At 36.3% G+C, this 19,840-nt stretch overlaps 1 protein-coding gene across 2 annotated transcripts in view; it reads left to right on the forward strand.

Annotated features, from left to right (window-relative positions):
* Positions 1 to 16,814: 16,814 nt before the first annotated feature.
* IQCM (IQ motif containing M) overlaps positions 16,815 to 19,840 on the forward strand; it is a 495,919-nt gene continuing 492,893 nt past the window's right edge. For both annotated transcript variants that reach the window (XM_035292858.3, XM_078367842.1), the window contains exon 1: positions 16,815 to 17,144. The gene's annotated coding sequence lies outside the window, so the exon portion shown is untranslated. The remainder of the gene's footprint in view (positions 17,145 to 19,840) is intronic.

Below are 19,840 nucleotides of genomic sequence, written 5' to 3' on the forward strand. Positions count from 1 at the left end.
AATAAAAAGAAAGTTTTGTTTTACATCACTTTTCCTATTTGGGAATGCTTTAAATAAATGACAAAAGGTAAGAAACCCTTGCAGCAACAAGAATGCGAGGTAAATTTTCAGCCTTTCCTATTTTCTCCCCCTCCAAGTGGGCACCTGGCATTTAGGGGCTCTTAGCACATCTCAGCCCTAAGCCCTGCATGCCCCCAAGCAGGCAGCAATTCCAACCCATGGGAGTTCAGAGTGGGGTAGCTGCCCTCCAGTGTGAAGCCAAAACCGGGAAGCCAGTGGTGGGGCCCTGACGCTGAGGTGACCTACCTGGATTCCTCGTGTCCATTTTCTGGTAGTTCTGGGCCACCACAGTAAGAGGCCACAGGCCTGCAAAGACAGAGCTAACCAGTCCACTTCTGAAGTTGCTTAGCTATTACCTGTGAACAATAGCTAAGTCTGAGGCTCTATGACGGCCATCCTTTTTCTCTGGAGCTGTGACTCCCTTCAGAGGCACCGGAGGACCTCTTAGTCTGTGAGAAACACTCCTTTGTACCCTGAGGGCACTGTCCCGAGCCTGCAGTGGGTTTGCTAAGTGTCCTGGGCAGAGGGCTCTGGGTAGCCGCCACCACAAGGAAGCGGCCCCAGTAGCTGAGGAGTCTGCAGTGGGCGGGAAGAAGGTGGGGGAGGAGTCACGTGATGGGCGGGGGCGGGGACGCAGGCTTCCGCGGTGCTGGGATGAGGCGGGTGGAGGTACCCGGCGCTGAGGGGACAGGAGGTGCTTCAGGAACCGGACCTGACTGAGGCAGAAGCACAGGTGAGCTGCCTTCCCGGTCACAGGAGGGTTTCGGACAAAGGCTGGGGTGCAACTTGGGGACTAGTTTTTGGTTTTGGTACTTAACACTTCATAGATTGTACATACCTCTCAGGCACTGCTTATATGGGGGAAAATGTATGTTTATATTCCCCAAACTCAATACAACATTTTAAAACAAAAGGATGTGCAGTGGAAAGTATGGAATTATTTCAGAGCGACAGAAGATCAGTATACCGTGTAGACTTTTTGAAAAGCCATAATCTTGGGCTTTGTGAATGCTGCTGGCACCAGTTGGGGCATCACTGCCTCATACTCAGTGTGACCCCCACCCCCTGTCATTTGTGTGCTCGTCCAGAATGGTTTCTTCTTACAATGCCTTTGTATTTAGGCCTGTTTTGCTTAAAACTGCATAACAAGAACATGTTAAAGAAAATAGAGAGATGATAGTGAAATGGCAAAGCAACTGAGAAAAACAATTAAGTGGAAAAGATGTTCCTTCATAGAAAGTTTTTAAACAAGCATATTAATGATGTTTAGTGATCAGAAAGAGTTTATTCTGGACATTTTAATCCTCAAACGATTCTTTGTTAGTTAGAAATAGGCACAGTGTTACTGCTTCAGTTTCTGTTTAGGAAGTTGATTGTGGATTTTTCTAATTTAGAGTAATGTAGGCTGGTGAGCATTTGTGCATACAGATTCAATTTTCAGGGACAGATTACTGGTATTAAGTAGGAGCTGGTTTTAGTAAATTATTTAATCCTTTCTCTCCCATAAGATAGATACTATAATTTGGATCCATTTTGTAGATTGGAAAACTGAGGTTCAGAGAAATTAATTTGCCAAGATCACACAGATAGCTAAGGGCAGTGCTGGGATTGAATCCAAGAGACCTAACCCCAGGGTTTATGCTCTTAACCACAACTCTGTCTCTCAAGAATCCTTTTCAAATGGTTCTATATTAAATCTCTAGAAGAGATAGTAGCTGTGACAGTGACATTCAGTTCTAAGAACCCAACATTTGAAGAATATTTTTTTCTTCATCCTTGCAGGATGTGCTTATTCTTTCTCCCTCACCAATTGCTTCCATGTCATTTTGGATTAAAACCTTTCTGGTAAAGAACTCCCAGAAATCTTTGCTCATGTGTAAGCAGAGGAGACTTGTACTCTGCTTCTTGATAATTGTTAGCATGTTTATTCAGGGCGACAGATCCCTAGAAACAGTGAAGGTGTAGGTAGTAAGTATTTTAGACTTTACAGGCCATATGGTTTCTGTCATAAGGACTTAACTGTGCTGTTGTAGGGTGTATTAGTCCATTCTCACACCACTATAAAGAACTGCTGGAGACTGGGTGATTTATAAAGGAAAGAGGTTTAATCAACTCACAGTTCCTCATGGCTGGGGAGGCCTCAGAAAACATACAATCATAGTGGAAGGGCACCTTCTTCACCAGGTGGCAGGAGAGAGAAGTGCAGAGCAAAGAGGGAAGAACCCCTTACAAAACCATCAGATCTTGTGAGAACTCACTATCTTGAGAACAGCATAGGGGAGCCACCTCCGTGATCCAGTCACCTGCTGCGGGACCCTTCCCCAACATTTGAGGATTACAATTTGGATTACAAGTCAAGATGAGATTTGTGTGGAGACACAGAGCCAGACCATATCATAGTGTGAAAGCAGCCATAGGCAATATGTAAATGAATGAGGCATGGCTAGTTTCCAAGACAACTCTTTACAAAAACAGTGGCCCACTAAATTTGGCTTGAGGGCCTGGCTGTATTTTGCCAACCCCAGTCTAGACTCTAATTTCTATTAATAGATAATTTTTCTGGATAATAGTCAATATATATTAGGTGGATGTTCTGTCAGGCACTGCACATGTACATTATATATATGGACTCATTTGATACTACATGAAGCAAGTACTTTGAAAACCCTGTTTTACAGGCAAGGAAATATACAAAACTAAGTTAACTCAGAGACATATGTCGATCGTGCTTCACTTGATTACACTTTGTAGACTGTGTTTTGTATAAATTGAAGGTCTGTAGCAATCCTGTATTGAGAAAGTCTATTAATAGACACAATTTTTCCATCAGTGGGTGCTCGTTTTGTGTCTTTGTGTCATGTTTTGGTAATTCTCACAATATTTCATACATTTTATCATTATTATATCTGTAATGGGGATCTGTGATCAGTGATCTTTGATGTTAGTATTGTAGTTGTTTTTAGGTAACATGAACTGCATCCTTATAATACAGCAAACTTAATAAATGTTGTGTGTGTTCTGACTGCTCCACTGACCAGCTGTTCCCTGTCTTTCTCCCTCTGCTTGGGCCTCTGTAGTTACTGTGACACAACAATATTGAAATTAGGTCAATTAATAACTTTATAATGGCCTCTAAATGTTCAAGTGAAAGAAAGAGTTACAACTCTGTTAAATCAAGAGATATAAATTATTAAGCTTAGTGAGGAAGGCATGTGAAAAGGTGAGACGGGCCAAAAGCTAGGTGTCTTGCACCAAACGGTCAAACTGTGAATGCAAAGGAAAAGTTGTTGAAGGAAACTGAAAATGCTACTCTAGTGAACGTATAAATGATAAGAAAGCAGAACAGCGTTATTGCTGATATGTGGAAAGTTTGAGTAGTCTGGATAGAAGATCAAACCAGCACAGCATTCTCTTAGGCCCAAAGTACTATCTAGAGCAAGGTCTTAACTCTCTTCAGTTCTACGAGGGCTAAGAGAGGTGATAAAGCTGAAGAAAAAAAGTTGGAAGCTAGCAGAGGTTGTTTCACGAGATTTAAGAAAAGGAGAGACATCTTCATAACACAAAAATATAAGGTGAAGCAGCAAGTGCTCATGGAGAAGCTACAGCCAAGTTATCCAGAAGATCTAGTTAAGATCACTAATGAAGGAGGCCACACTAAATCAGATTTTCAGTGTAGATGAAACTGCTTTCTAATAGAAGATGCCTATCTAGGATTTTCCTAGCTGGAAAGAAGTAGTCAATTTCTGGCTTCAAAGCTTCAAAGGACAGGCTGATGCAGGGGCAAATGCAGCTGGTTATTTCAAGTTGAAGCCAGTGCTCATTTAAAATTCTAGGGCCCTTAAGAATAATGGCAAATCTACTCTGCCTGTGCTCTGTAAATGGAACAACAAAGCCTGGATTGACAGCACATCTGTTTATAGCATGGTTTACTGAATAAGCCTACTGTTGAGATCCGCTGCTCAGAAAAAACTTTGTTATTGCGTTCTTTTAAGAAATTGCTGCAGCCACCCCCTCCTTCGACAACCATTACCCAATGTTGCTGCCATCAACATTGAGGTTAGATCCTCCACTAGCAAAATGATTACAACTCACTGAAGGCTGAGATGATTGTTAGTATCTTTTAGCAATAAAGTATTTTAAAATTAGGATATGTACATTTTTAAACACATGTTATTGCACACTATTAGACTATAGTATAGTGTAAACATAACTTATGAGAAACCAAAAGGTTCAGGTGACTCACTTTATTGCAATATTTGCTTTATTGTGGTAGCCTGGAACTGAACCCACAATATCTTAGAGGTGTCCCTGTGTCTCATAAGTAGGGCTGGAATTTCAGGGAATTTGCTCTTAAATACTATAGTCTCCTAATTGGTCAAAACAAAGTTACTTGTGTTTTAACTCTTCTAGTATTTTTATTTTTATTTCATTATTCATTCTTATACACTAGGAAATTGATGTTGCTGTTCTAGTTATTCATATTCCTTTCTGAATCTGCAGTTGTTGTTGTTGTTTTGAGTCTGCAGTTTCTGTCTTGACATTTCTGTTCTGAGTCTTTAAATTTAAATAAAAATCCGGATTGCCCATTTTGCATCTAATGCTTAGCATGTAGTCATTAATATTTATATAGGACACATGGATTATAATACCATCTGTTTATGGCTATGAACATAAGAGGTCTAATGACTTTGAAGAATACTTAAGAGTAGTATCCAAGAATTCAGGAGGTAGGTACTTTTGGAACCACTTGACAAGACTATAATACAAGAAGCAGAGGCAAGATCACTTCTCTCTGCACAAGAGTAATGAAGACAAAAGACCATCCTAGGAATGAAAAGATTTTCTTTTTATTCTTTTCAAGTATGCATGTGCCAGCTGAGAAAGCTGAAACAGATTGACTAGAAGGGTATATAATTCCAGGGGCAAGACCGACATTCTTTGAGAATCTTTGATCTTTCATTTCATCAAAGGACAGTGGCGGCAAATTTAACTTCTGGTGAATTTTACAGGCACAATGATATCATTAAGCAAATGAGCATTAGAAATCATCAGGATATAATTTTTAAACGCAAGGGGATATATTGCTTTTGAATTAGTGTTTTAATAACAAAGAAATTTAGTCATACAATATAAAATGTATCTAAAAGGAATAGTCATTTTGTTTGGATTTAAGAATTTGTACTCCTATAGAATGTCATTATAAAACTGAATTAATGATAGTATTTTTTTAAAAAAAGAGCATAAATTTCAGCCAGAGGCCTCAATGAATGCAATAAACCATCTTGTTTTTGTGTGAAACATTCTTGGTTGTACCCTTCAAGTAATATCTCTGTTTTCCAGTGAAAACTAACAAAAACTGAAGCTAATAATATATAATAGAATCCTGCTTAAGGCTCTGCAATGAAACAGGACAGAGATGCTGACTGAATCTAGGTTTCTTGAATATTTTTCTGCTTTTTGTACAATTGGATTAAACAAACAGCTGATAGAGAAAAAGAAGTTATTTCTGGCAGAAATTTCTGGCATTTTCCCTCTTGTTAACTTTTATTTCATTAGACTATATCATCTGCACTAAGGAAGTTTGCTGAGCATTATAACCATTTTGATTTTGGAATTTATACTGAAATTATGTTACCCTATTTTCTTTATAGCCTATGTATATTTCACTGCAGAAATTCACATTATAGAAGACATTTTTACCACTTTTCATCAGATCACTAAAATAAATACAATTCTGGTGAACATCAAAATAAAGCATCAGAGAATGTTAAAGATGAAAGGGACTTCAGAGGTTATTTAATGAAGAATATTTCAACCTCAGCAATATGATAATTTGAAATGGATAATTCTTTGGTGGGAAGTAGCAGGGGCAGGAGGAGACAGTGCTGTGCATTGCAGAATGTTTAGTAGTACCCCTAGTATCTACCTACTAGATACCAGTAACATTTTCTTTTCTAGCTGTGACAATGAAAAAATTCTCCAGATGTTGCCAAATGTTTCCTGGGGGTCAAAATCACCCTCAGTTGAGAAACACTGATTTAATGAAACTCCTTTATTGAAAAATGATGTTTCTATCCTACCTGTTTACCAAATTAAGAGACTTGAGCTTATTTACCCAGTTAGTAGTATAGGTAAGAGAAAACAATGAACGGAGTTATGGATATAATTTAAGGTCTTACCATACATAGAAATGACATATACAAATTTTTTATTTAGTGAGCTTGTTTTTGCTTTTAAGGTCCTATTTAGTTTTTTTTTTTCCCCTAGGGCTTTCAGACTGTGCTATAGATCAGTGCCACTAAAAGTCACTAAACACCCTGTTTAAATTCAGCTAATTATTAATTCCTTTTGCAGTAAGACTTTCTCAATGAAGGAAGCGGTGTGTTGATTCCCAGTGTAAGCTCCTATCTTCCCATGGTCCTGACGCAAAGAGTTTACACAAAAAGCTTGCTGGATCCTTGTTTGGTGGCACTGATACAGAGACGGTCATGGCCTGTAAGTGGCACCCCAACAAGGTTTACATCTATGCCTACTACTCTCCTTGGACATTTCTCACTGTGAGGCTCTTTTCCCTGCCTGCCATATTAACACACAAAAAAATGTATTTTTACCTTCATCAGGTTCATTATATGCAAATAATTCTCTGTCCAACTCTCTTAAAATTTGTATTTGCATCTTCACAAGAATACCCTAGAGAAATATTTTGAGACAGATGAGTCTTTTGATGGCAATAGTAATTCTATCAGACATTAACAAATCCCGTGTGCGTGTGTGTGTGTGTGCGCGCGTATTAGAGAGAGAGAGAGAGAGAGAGAGAGAGAGAGAGAGAGAGAGAGAGGTAGGCAGGCCAAAGGGATCATAGTACTTGCAGCAAGAGTGTTCAGGTAGAGAGAGGGATGTGTGTGGGCTCTGGTGCAACAAAGAGTTTGGTTCCTTGCAGAATGGGAAGAAGTTTACTGAAGCTGAGGCTAGAGTTCAAGGGGGAAATGGGGCCTTGGAAGAGTAAACAGAAGGCAGATGGTACAGGACTTGTAAGCCAAATTAAGTAGTTTTAATTTCATCACAAAGACAATAGAAAGCTAGGGATATAAATTGAACAGATTTAAGAAAAGACTACCAGAAAGTTATTTCTACTGTCCAAGGCTTTCTAGTCTTTTGCTACCTTGACCATAGAACTGATCTTAAAAGTGACCTAAGAGAACAGAACTAAATCATAATTATAAAGAAACAGAAGCAATACTATTTTCTAAATGTGTGAATGTTTGTGGAATGTTGCCAAGCTAAACAGAGGGATCAATCACAATTTCATACAAAGGGATATTTGGTTCAGGACCTAATAGCCAGGAAAAGATCTAGGCCTATGACCAGATCTAGGCAAGAGAGAAAAGAGATAGTCAACTTATCATTAGAAAGCTAATGACCATATTAACTTCTATTAGCCTTTAAATAAGTAACCTTAGCCCTAACTAGGACATGTACATTTGGAAAACAGTCTCAGTTTTAGAGAAAGCTGCTGCTGGTTCGATTTTTGTTCCACTGATGGAACAATCTGTTCCTCTTATGGTGCCCTGTTACCTCGATGAAATAGAAAGATTGCAAGCTGTACAACTGGGAACCCAACAAAGTCAAGCTGTCCTGACTTTTCTATTTAGCCTTTGAGTTGTCAACTTAGTCATAAACTGGGACATGTTTAACACAGGAGGAGGTCCATATTGCTACCCCAAAATGTGGAATGCTTATTATTTTTTCTAAATTTAACATATGATTGTTCTATGCAATATGAATAGAGTGAGGCCAATGAATCAGAGGATGACTAAAATTGTACCATGGTGCTCTTTGATGTAAAAATCATAGTTTACATAACTGAGTGGGATCTGGCAATGATAACTCCTGTCATTGTTCAAGTTTTAAAGAGTTAAATCCTCAAGTTCGACTCATTTTACTGCACTTCAGGTAGATGACAATCAATGAGAAAATTATTAACAGTAAATTGTACTTAGTACTTTCCCCTGAAACTGTCGGACAAGATTCTTTTCATATCATGAATGCATAAACACGGATCTAGTATTTATCTAGTATATCCATGTTACCTCTTAGACTTTGAAAAGCAGGACATTTTAATTGTAAGTTAGAAAAATATTTTTTTCAGGATTGTTTTTGGGCATGTACAGGGTAAAAGTGCTATTTAAATTATTTAAAAATAAATGTTATGTATTTGACAACAATATTTTGAGATGCTTAGTTAAACTCCAAGGACTTCTGTGAATTTTCACAATAAGATATCAAATTCATTTCAAATGAGGGTTTGGGGAAAATTACCTTGGCCATATTAGCTTTGTGTAATAATTCCATTCATTTGGTATACTTCATTTCCTGTTTCTAAAATACTAGTTTTGATTCTGAGAAAATTGAGAAAGCCACTGTGATAAAGGCAGTTTTCTTTTTATGAAAAAATAAAAAGCCTTCCTAATTTTACAACTTAGTTCTGCATTCTAAATGTGGAGTTACATTAAATTTTTTTTCAAAACCTGCATTTTTTTTTTTTCTTTTTTGGTGAGGTGGTTGTTAGGCCACAGTTGGAACTCTCACAAGTATTGTAGTTCTTTCTACGCTATTCTTGAAAATAATAGAGGAAATTTCTGCACTTGGTACAGAACAGAGGTATTGTAAGTATAAAAGTTGCAGGGTAAAAATATCATAATGTATTTAAGAACTGTGTTAAAATAAGAGTGGAGTAGTGGGCCATGGAAGAGAGATGTCTTCCAAGATTGACAGATGACAAGGAAGAGAACACTGGGGATAAGAAAGACTTTAGTGGGCAATGGGTATTTAGAAGTAGCTTCCTTTGCTGAGGACAGAGTAAAAATGGTTGTAGATAATGAGATTTGTTTTACTTTCATGCTTAGTCACTCTCACTTCAGTGCATGGTCTTTATGTCCTACCAACTGTTGGCTTTTAAGAAGAAAATTTCTAATTATTATCTTTTGGCTTCATCACCACAATGAACACTATCAATAGTTTAGGCAGACTGATAGTTAGAGAATCCAGTAAATAGTCTTCCCCGAACTGAGATATTTGGGCAGTCTTCTTTTGATTTATCTTATTGTCATGAAGTAGTAATATTGCTTCTCAAGTTTTATCATTATGTAACATTTCTCCATACAGTCATGTCTCAATGCTTTTTGTCATTCTCATTCTGCTTTCTTCTCTTTAGGTACTTGTAATTTCCCACAATAAATATTTTAACATTTTTTTTTCTTTCTTTCTTGGTTCTCTCCCTATTAAATTTCTTGCAGTTTCTAATGGGTAGTATTTGCAAGGAGTGCTTAACCGGCTACCTCTGTACTTCAGACATGACCTTTACTTTCTCTAGTGCCTTCTTGTCACATCTGGACTATAAAGGGATGGACCAAAGCAGTGTATCTCAGTGAGGATTGTCATAAATTGGGTTCCATGGAAACAGACTGAGAGGGATTGTTGAATGCAGAAGTTTTACTGGTGTGGGTTCATAAGAGATACTACTATAATGAAGTTGGGAAGGCAGGATTGGGCAGAGGGAGAAGCTAACCTGCAATAGGGTAGCAACTGAGGCCCTCAGTCAATCCTACAAGGAGCTATAGGAATAGCAAGGCCCGTGGAATTGTCCCAAGTTGAAGCAAAGGAGTCAGCTATTGTTTCCTGTATCAGCCAGATATGACTCATAGGTATCACCTGGGAGAAGGAGTAATAACCTTGGGCAAGGCAGTTCTCTGCAGCAATGCCTGATAAAAGACATAGCTATGATCCAGAAGTGAACAATATTCCCAGAACCTGGGAATGGGTGGCCTTGAGAGGACCTGTGTAGAACACCAGTTCTACTGCTGGTACTTTCGGCATTCTTTGTTACATGGACATAATTCAGGAATTGCAGGCATGTGGCATCCCTGACCCACCCACTAGGACCATCAGATACTCTCTACCATTTAAAAATAATCTTTAGGACCCTGTTTGAAAATCACTGGAGATAATTGGACAAAAAGATTGTTCATGTCTACTGTGGCTCTAATGTTTCTGGATGCATGAGTGTATTCTGGATTAGAGTACTATCTGATTAAAGTTAGAAAAAAATCTGGCAAGTGAATGAATCTATTGTGAATCAAATAATGCTGTGCTGGACTTACTTGACTATAAATAGTTATGTGGAATTACTGGCTATAAGGGCAGGAAGATTTTAAAAAGCATTGCTTTATATTGCCCTGCAGAGCAGTTAGACCAATTTATACTCTCACTAGCAATCTAGCAATCATGTCCCTTTACTTTTTTCTTCCTATTAACTTGAATATCTGTAAATTTCACTGATATTGTGGATGGGGTCCAGGAAAGGAGGTAAGGAAATGAGGCTTGTGTAACACAAGTTATGCTGCAATGCCTGCTTTTATTCAGGTTTTGCTAATGCTTCCAAGGACCACTTTGACAACACAGGAAAGAGCCAGGCAAAAGAGAGCAGGATAATTGATAGGCACTTATTTACAACCAATATTTAAGAAAAACCAGAGCACTTAAAAGAGGTGAGCACTTAAAAGAGGTAAGCACAATTAGCTGGGCGTGGTAGTGCCCACCTGTAGTCCCAGCTACTGGGGAGGCTGAGGCAGGAGAATTGCTTGAACCTGGGAGGTGGATGTTGCAGTGAGCCGAGATAATGCCACTGCACTCTGGTCTGGGTGACAGAGTGAGATGCTGTCTCAAAAATAAAGTCAGCACTTATGGGGTAGAAAATGGAAATGTTTTAAATTTTGACCATAGAATTCAAATTCCCTTGGAGGCAACCTTTCTTTCCAACTTTACAGATTTAGATTAGTTCAATTCGATTCTTTTAATATCTATTAACAGTTCAAAAAGAAGTATCTGCTGTTAGCTTAGTCTTGTTCCCAAGAGGCCAGCTGGTGCTGGGTTTGGCAGCTTCTCTAGAGAAAGACTCAATGACTGTGGAGACTAAAATAACGAACTTGTTTTGAGACTGAAGGCTCTCAGAACATGATTGGAGACTTTAAAAATTCCAGAAGTAGCCAAATGTTACCTATGAATAGAAGAACCTGTCTTCCACATTTACACAGAATTCTTGATGTGATTAATTTCAGTATCCTTTATTTTTCCTTTTTTTTTTTTTTAAGTATGATTCACCCTCTAAATAATGAATCTGTCATTGTATTTAATTTTTTGGTAGGCACCATGACATTTTTCTACACATTGCTAGAAGATGAGTCAGCCAATCAACAACATGTGTTGGATACTAATATTACATCATTCTTTTTAGTTTAAAAATAAATTGACCAGAAGACACTTATAATTTTACTTTGGAAAGGCTAAAATTATAAGGGCTAGATCAAGTATTAGCTATACCACTTGATTTTAGATTTTAGAAGCAACAAATCAATTCTCTTAAATGTGAAAAAAAATAATACTAGGAAGACTGGTTTATTTTAGTGTAGCTGCAAAAAGCAAAACAGTATTCCTCTGTAAAAACAGATTGGTTTTCTTTGATAAATGTTTATAAGCCTATTAAAAAGATGAATAATATAAATTCTTTGGTTGTAAGAAGTGTAAATAATTATTATAAAGGCAAAACATTTTTATTAAAGAAAAATTGGGAAATATCGAAACAAAAGGAAGAAAATAATATTTATGATTCAACTATTCATAGACTACTGTGTTAACCTTGGTGTATATTTTTCCAAGCTATTTTCTTTTCATTCTTTGGTTACAACTTTCCAGACTTAAAAATATGCATTTGATTACATAAATGTATTAAGCTATAAATAATTATCCTTTAGCCTGCTTTAATCAAGCAACACTATGCCCAAAACAGCATTCTAAATATTAATTTACTTTTCTAAACAAATGAATAACATTTTGTAGTATGGAAATACCATAATTTGATTCACAAACCAAGGGACATTTATGTTGTTTGAAAGATGTCATCATTTTAACTAAGTTTTCCATTAATGCCTTTCTACACAACGTACTGAATCCTTGTTAGATTAGTTTCTTGGAAACAACCCTAGCAGTAGAATTGCTAGTTTGAAAAAAAAAAAAGGCAGATATGTATATAATATATATATGCCTTTTGTTTTCTTGAGATGGAGTCTTTCTCTGTAGCTCAGGCTGGAGTGCAGTGGGGTTATCTTAACTCACTGCAGTCTCCGCCTCCCAAGTTCAAGTAATTCTCCTGCCTCAGCCTCCTGAGTAGCTAGGATTATGGGCCTGCACCACCATGCCGGCTAATTTTTTTTCTATTTTTAGTAGAGATGGGGTTTCACCATGTTGGCCAGGCTGGTCTCGAACTCTTGACCTTGTGATCTGCCAGCCTCCACCTCCTCCCAAAGTGCTGAGATTACAGGTGTGAGCCACCACGCCTGGCGATATATATATATATATATATATGTTTTTTTTAGACAGCGTCTTTCTTTGTTGCCAGGCTGGAGTGCAGTGGCGCAGCCTCCGATCACTGCAACCTCCACCTGCCGGGTTCAAGCGATTCTTTCACCTCAGCCTCTTGAGTAGCTGGGATTACAGGCACGTGCCACCACACCCGGCTAATTTTTGTATTTTTAGTAGAGACAGGGTTTCACCATGTTGGTCAGGATGGTCTCAATCTCTTCACCTCATGATCTGCCCACCTCGGCCTCCCAAAGTGCTGGGATTACAGGCGTGAGTTGCTGCCCTGCCCATCCTGGCCATGTTTTTAATTTGATGTATATTGTTAGATTCCTTTCCAGATAACTTGTACCCAAGTACTCTCTCATCAGCAATGAAATGAGTCCCACCTTCCCCAGCATTGGACATTAACAATCATAATAATTTTGGAAAGACTGGTAAAAAGTATTAGATGTTGTTTTAATTGTTATCTTTTGATCATCAGTGAGATGGAGCATCTTTTAATTACTGGACATTTGCATTTATTTTTATGAATTGTCTCTGTATGTCTTTTGATTTTTTAAAAACGGTGTTCCTCTTTTTAAGTTGATAATCTGTACTCTATATTAATTAAAGATATGCTGCAAATGTTTTTCTCGGTAATTTTTATATCTTTTGACTTTGTTTATATTGTATTTTTTGAAACAGAAGTTATAATTTTACATGTCAAGACTTTTAATAGTTTCCTGTATGATTTTTGGCTCTTTATACATGCTTAGAAAAAACAGCCTCAAGATTAAAGTACTCTAATTTTTAAAATAAGCTATTGGATTTTATTCATAAAATTTTATTTTGGGGCCAGGTATGGTGGCTCATGCATTTAATGCCAGCACTTTTGGAGTCCCAGGTAGGAAGACTGCTTGAACCCAGGAGTTTGAGACCAGCCTGGGCAACAAAGAGAGACTTATCTGTACAAAAATTTAAAAAATTAGTCAGATGTGATGATGTGTGCCTGTAGTCATAGTTACTCAGGAGGATGAAGTGGGAGGATTGCTTGAACCCAGCAGTTTAAGGTTGCAGTGAGCATGATTGTGCCACTGTACTTGAGCCTGGGCATCAGAGCAAGACTCTGTCTCTAACAATGACAACAACAACAATAAAAGTTATTTCCTCTGGAATTTATTTTTTTTGTGTTGTGGTGTGTGGTAGGATTTCTTCTTTCCCAAATGGAGGGTTATTGTCCCTTTATTTTGTAATTCAGTCTTTCCTATTTATTTCAAATTATCTTTTAATCTTCTGAATTTTGTATTCTCCTCCATTAATATGTATGTTTGAATCAGAATAAGGGAATATTTGATAGTTTGGTCTTTTATGCGAATGATTCTAGTGTTTCATTGCATCTAGGACCCCTTATGGACAGAACCCACTCTATGACCATTGCTGCTGGCTCTCAAGCTTACTTTATTACACCTCCATTTGATGCCTCTAACCTGGGAAAACTCTAATTTATTTGACCTTTGATTTATGCAGTAGTAGAATAAGAATCCAAATAGGTAATGATAGAATCACCTCAATTAGATTGTTGTGTCTAGCATATTAGCTACTCCTGTTATGAGAATCTTGAGCTTTCCAGTGGATTCATCCCGCCCAGCAGTCAGAAAAGCTCTGTGGTGATCACTTTCTGGACTGTCTTCAGAACCCCTGGTCAGCAATAAATGTGGAGCTCTTGCTCACTGTCTCTCTTTTGTCTTCTAACAGAGACACCCCCCACAAACTACTTCAGAGAGAGTTAATAATGAATGGTATCAACTTTCTTGCATAACACATATTTCATGCTCTTTATATACATTATGATCTCTACTTCACAACTAAAAACCAAAACCAATACAACCACCAAATAATAAAGATAAAACAAATAAACAACGATAAGAACAAACACCAGAGGCTCTGAGTGATTATATAGCCAACCCAAATTTACATATCCAAAAAGGATCCCAATCAGGATTCTAATTCAGGCTTTTGGTTTTATGAAATTCTTTAAACAGTCAAACTTTTCAGAATTTTATCTCTGGGTACTTGGCCTTTTGTCACAGGATTTAAAAAATATCCATTTTAATATTTTAAAAATGTAATTTCACTTCTTTCTCATTCTAAACTTGGGAGCCAAGGTGCAAGTTAGGTAAGTGTATCTTGACTTTTTGTCCATCTTTGCAATAACATATTTCCCCTATCTTGTGTTCCTTATGTAGTTTTCTATACTTTCTATTAATCTCTGAAAAGCCTGGAAAGATATCAGCATCTCTTAACCACTTTCCCCTTCTTGGAAACATTTTTGGCAGTCAAGCCTTTCTCCACTTGTAGAAATGAAAATAAAACTACTTACAGAACAGAATGCTTGAAACTTCTCTGACTTTGTTTCAACCTTGATGACATTCTTACTTGCTTTATTACCAGTTTGGTATAGGGAATTCAACTAAAATAAATTGTCAGATGTAAGAGCTATAGTCATTGCTGAAAAGGTGAAATGTGGAGGCTTCTGTATTTGGACTGAGGTTTTCAGTCAGCTTTGCATTTTCAGAAACTTTTAAAGACATTTAAGTCCTGCTTTTCTTAAGTTTTCTTATCCACTGCCTTATTCTTTAGGTATCAGGTGTTTATAGTTTTCATACTAAATGTAGTGTCAAAAAAATCACCAGATGAACACATGCATGTTCAGAAGACCCAAAGTCCTAAAATAGTTTTTTAGACTGTACCCAGAGTGATATAGTGAAACATTACAAGTCAGTGTTGTTGGTGAATTATGACCAAGGTCATGGAAAACACATTGCTTTTTCTAGTGGTTGCATGATTATCATGCCTCTGATGATAAATCTGTGCCCACTGAAAATGCAGTTAACTTACCTTGGTGATTTTGATTTATTAGCCTTGCAATGGACAAGGTTCCCCATTTGTTAGTGCTTGTTTTATATTTGAATAGCTTGGAAGCATATAAATTTGAGGCATAGCTTAGATTTGGTTTAGCTATTTCATATTTCATAGAAAGCATCTGATCAGAGAACTTTGGTTTTTGATATTTCTATTGTGACATTATATAGTTTTTAGTATAGTGAGGATGCCTGATTTGCATTTTGGAGCATCTCTCTTTATGATCAGGTTGAAACTTCAGAGAATTGTCAGAACTGTAATAGAAACAGGAAAATTACCAGTGAACATTCAATTTCATTTGGGGAGTAAAAGTTAGATGGTTTAAATAGAAGACACTGAAGGACTACTGACTGATAAAATGTATTTTATTTAGTTTCTCTTTGAGCCTTTGTTCAAAATAGACATATGACCCTGAGGGCTTTTATTAAAAATGATACTTAATTATTCAGAGGCATCTCTCAGAATTGACTGGAATGGCCTAAGAAGATTCTTGAATGAAAGTATGTGATTTGAACGAGAGCTTAATGAATGAATATGGACTCAGAGTGCCAAAATATAGAATATATTCCAGGGTTAAACTGATAATTGAAAAAGTTATTTGTTAGCCCTTGTTCTTTTGCCTTCCTTATTACAATATGAAGCATAGCACAGTAATGGGATCTTTTGAGTGTTAGTTTTTGTGGCAAGGTTTCTCAATCTTCACAGTATTGTTATTTTGGGTTGGATAATTCTTTGTTGTCAGGGGTTGTCCCGTGCATTGTAAGGGGTTTAGCATCATCCCTGGTCTTTACCTGTTATATTCTGGTTAGACTATCCCCATTGTGACAACCACAAATGTCTTTAAACATTATCAAACATCCTCTGGGGAATAAAATCATTCCTGATTGAGGATCACTGCTCTATAGTGGTGATGCAAGAGAGAAGAGTGACCAATAACAAAGTGTCAATTTTGAGGCTATCATGGTGTGTGTATTAAGATCAGATGCTAATCACAGTATTTAGTTCATTTACCACCAAGCCAAGTAATGCTGGCTTTTATAAATTTAAACCAGTCAGAGATGGCTGCAAAGTTATTTCAGTTTTCTAGGTCCAATACTGTACAACATTTATTAGTTTTGCATTCAGTGTTGCATTTGAATACAACATTGAGAATGACCAAGTCTTTTGATGGAATCTAATACTTGGTTCTATAAGTATGGCAGTTTTAATCATCCATGGACAACTATAGTTTTATACTGTTACATAATGTTAAATATTTTAAGAAGTGATGAAAAATAAGGAATGCTTATCCTTCAGTTAACTTTTGTTGGTTCTTTTAGATCTTACATGTTAAAAGTAAAGTCTTTCTCCTATGAGGCATTTTATTATTTTCTGTTGTCATATTTGGTGTTCTTCACAAAGGAGCTTAGCCTGTACCTATATTGTTTGGAAAAGAGAGCTCCCCCTGACATAGGCAGGATGATGATAATAGCCAATTGCCTAATGCATCACAAAGAAATAATTCTGATTCTAGAATTCTTTTGGTGTCCAGAGAAGACAGGCATGTAAGAAGAAGCAATCAGATTGGCAGGATTTAGGAATCTGTTTAAATATTATTTATCTATTTGGAATTGGTCTTAACAATTTAAAGCAATGTAAAGCTGGATAGTTAAAGATAAAAAGAAAATAAAGAAAGAATACAAGATTTCTATACTATGAAGCAACTGAGATTATTATGATTTTGGTGAATTTGTTTCTAGAAGTTTTGTTGGAACTAAGGCAAAACGGTAAGTAACTATGTACTATCAATTGGCTTTCTACACTTTCTGCAAGGTTCTCATGGAATTTATCCAAAGAAATTTTCTTAGGATTTGATAATATTATGTGTGTGTGTGTGTGTGTGTGTGTGTGTGTGTGTCTATCTATCTATTATCTATCTATCTATCTATCTATCTATCTATCATCTATCTATCTATCTATCTATCTATCTATCTATCTATCATCTATCTATCTATCTATCTAATTTGCTTAGAGAGGATAAGATATATAGTTGACAATGTTTTTTGTCTTACAAGCCATGAGTATATTTTCAGATAGCTCTCCTGTACCTTCTAGGAAGAAAAGCAAATGACTTCAGAATGAAAAATTTTAAGGTAGACATTACTAATATACCACATTCTCTGTGGTACAACAATTCAGGCCCCTTGGTCACTGTCTGATTTTAAGTATCATTGTATCCTCATGCACCTTCAGTTATAAGCTATACCCCCATGTAGCTTTGTGAGTTGGTTTACTAATTTGGGATACTTAAAATTTTCCTTTTAAAAGTTAAATGATTTTGCCAAATTAAATACATTTAATGTTAATACTGAGCTGTGATGACTATTATCAACAGAGACCAACACTTGTTTGAGAGGTCTCTTACAAAGAGAAAATAAAGTTATGTATTTTCAAAGAGTAGTATACTCTACTATTGCTTTATTTTTATAAATCAATACCATTACTAAATCACTTTTACATATAGATTTTTAGAGTGCTCTTGAACACAGACATATTTAATCTCTTTAAAGACTGAATTGGAAGATTGAATGTGGCATGAGAAAAATCCTAGGTTTCAATGGTATTCAATTCGTATTCCAAAGTGGTCATATACAGAATTGTCAGCATTATACATTTTTTTTACTCTTCATAGTGTCTGCCCATTGGGTCAAATGCTAATTACAGACCCAAGAGATGGGTCAAAGAAATTATTCAGAGAAATTAATTTTAACTGTTAATTAATCTTAACTGTCTCTAAGTGAGATGGAACAGAGGTGAATAGTGATTTTAGAATGGCTATTCTGGATACCTGATGGATATTTGTCATTTGTTATGAAAAAATCTGTTATGGAAGTTCTAAAAATATACTAAAAATATTATTAGTCTGTTTTTTGAAATGACTAAGTATGAAGATATTACCTTATCCATCTCAAAGTAATTACCCTATATACGTAAGATACTTAGCGTGATACAGACTGGGTGGTTCTTCCAGAACATACTGAGAAAATAATTCTGGTGTTAGAGATCATTTTCTAGAGCTGATTCCAATACAGCATGACTACTTATATATTTTCAAGGGCAGGAAGTTACAGGATTCCAACACGATTTTTAATATGGAACTATCAACATAAATTATCATTTAGAGTGAAATTATTTGACTGGTATTTGATGGAAATTTATACTTCAGTATTTCCTCTTGGAAGGTCTTGCAGTTTTAAAACATAAAATTTTGTTTTATGTTTGTTCTAGCTCAATATAAAGATGCTTAGGTTCAGGGAAGATTCTAGTAATTTAACTAAAGTGGGGTAGGGGAAGACATATAGGTATCTAATTACTTATCAGATAGCTTTTATTCAAGCGCCTTATTTTAGGTTTCTATCTGCCTACCCATTTTTTAATTCCCAGTTTTAGAGAAATAGGCACGTTCAGTTGCTGAGCATTTGGAGGTATCTGTTGTGTAACTAGTTAATTCTTGGCTTTTCCCACTGCTCACTTAAGATTGAGCTTTCTCGGGTGTAGTACTTCAATTACTACTTGTCCACCTGCTTCTCAGCTTTTAAAATTTCATTGCCATTGTCTTCTGTCCTGTTCTTCCCATTCTTGTGGGTTCATGTCTTTAAAAAAAGACTGAGTTAGATACATTTGTTTAATATTTTATATTACTCTAGAACACCCTATTCAAGATATACCTTTGAGTGGGAAAATGACAGCCTCTTTCAGATGATAGATCTTAAGCTAATAGTGCAGAAGGGACTGGTGTAGAAAATTTACTTAGCTGAAAATTTACTTGTGGAGCTGAAAGAAAAAAAATAAAATTTTGTTTGGAGAATAGATACCAGAAATAAGAGTGCCTTTCTTATGTAGTAACCCTTTATCCAGACCCATCATGTGAATTTTGAAAATTAAGACAAAATGTAATATTTTAATGCAATGAGAAAGTTCACCAAGGGCTAAATATAGCCTGACATTTCCTCAAAAAGATGCTCATAACTCTGAGATATTAATGTAGTTGACATTAATATCAACCTGGAAAACCAGGGCTAAGTTGTTGATTTTTAAAATTATTGCAATGGAGTAAAATGCTAGGTGCTTTTGTCATGACCAGAGAGGTCTACACTGTCACCTGGATATAGGGGAGGGCAAAATACACAATTAGCCAGAGCAGGGAATCAGCTTCAGTTTGTGTCAGTGAAACTGAAGGTAGAGAGTAAGTAGTTCCTTCTCTTTGCATTTTATACCTGGTGTAAAGGCAGAAAAAAAACTGTCAATCAAAGCAAAAAGATAGTTCTAATCACATCAAACCTATTTTATTAACAATAATTATACGATTGCATTGTAATTATGAATGTTATTCCAAAATTTTAGATAATAGCTACATTTTAAGAGAATACAAAGATGCAAATAAGAATAATCCACAAATACTGTTTGAGGAATAATGCTTTTT

Source organism: Callithrix jacchus, chromosome 3 (genome assembly GCF_049354715.1).
Source record: "Callithrix jacchus isolate 240 chromosome 3, calJac240_pri, whole genome shotgun sequence".
NCBI classification, from domain to species: domain Eukaryota; kingdom Metazoa; phylum Chordata; class Mammalia; order Primates; family Cebidae; genus Callithrix; species Callithrix jacchus.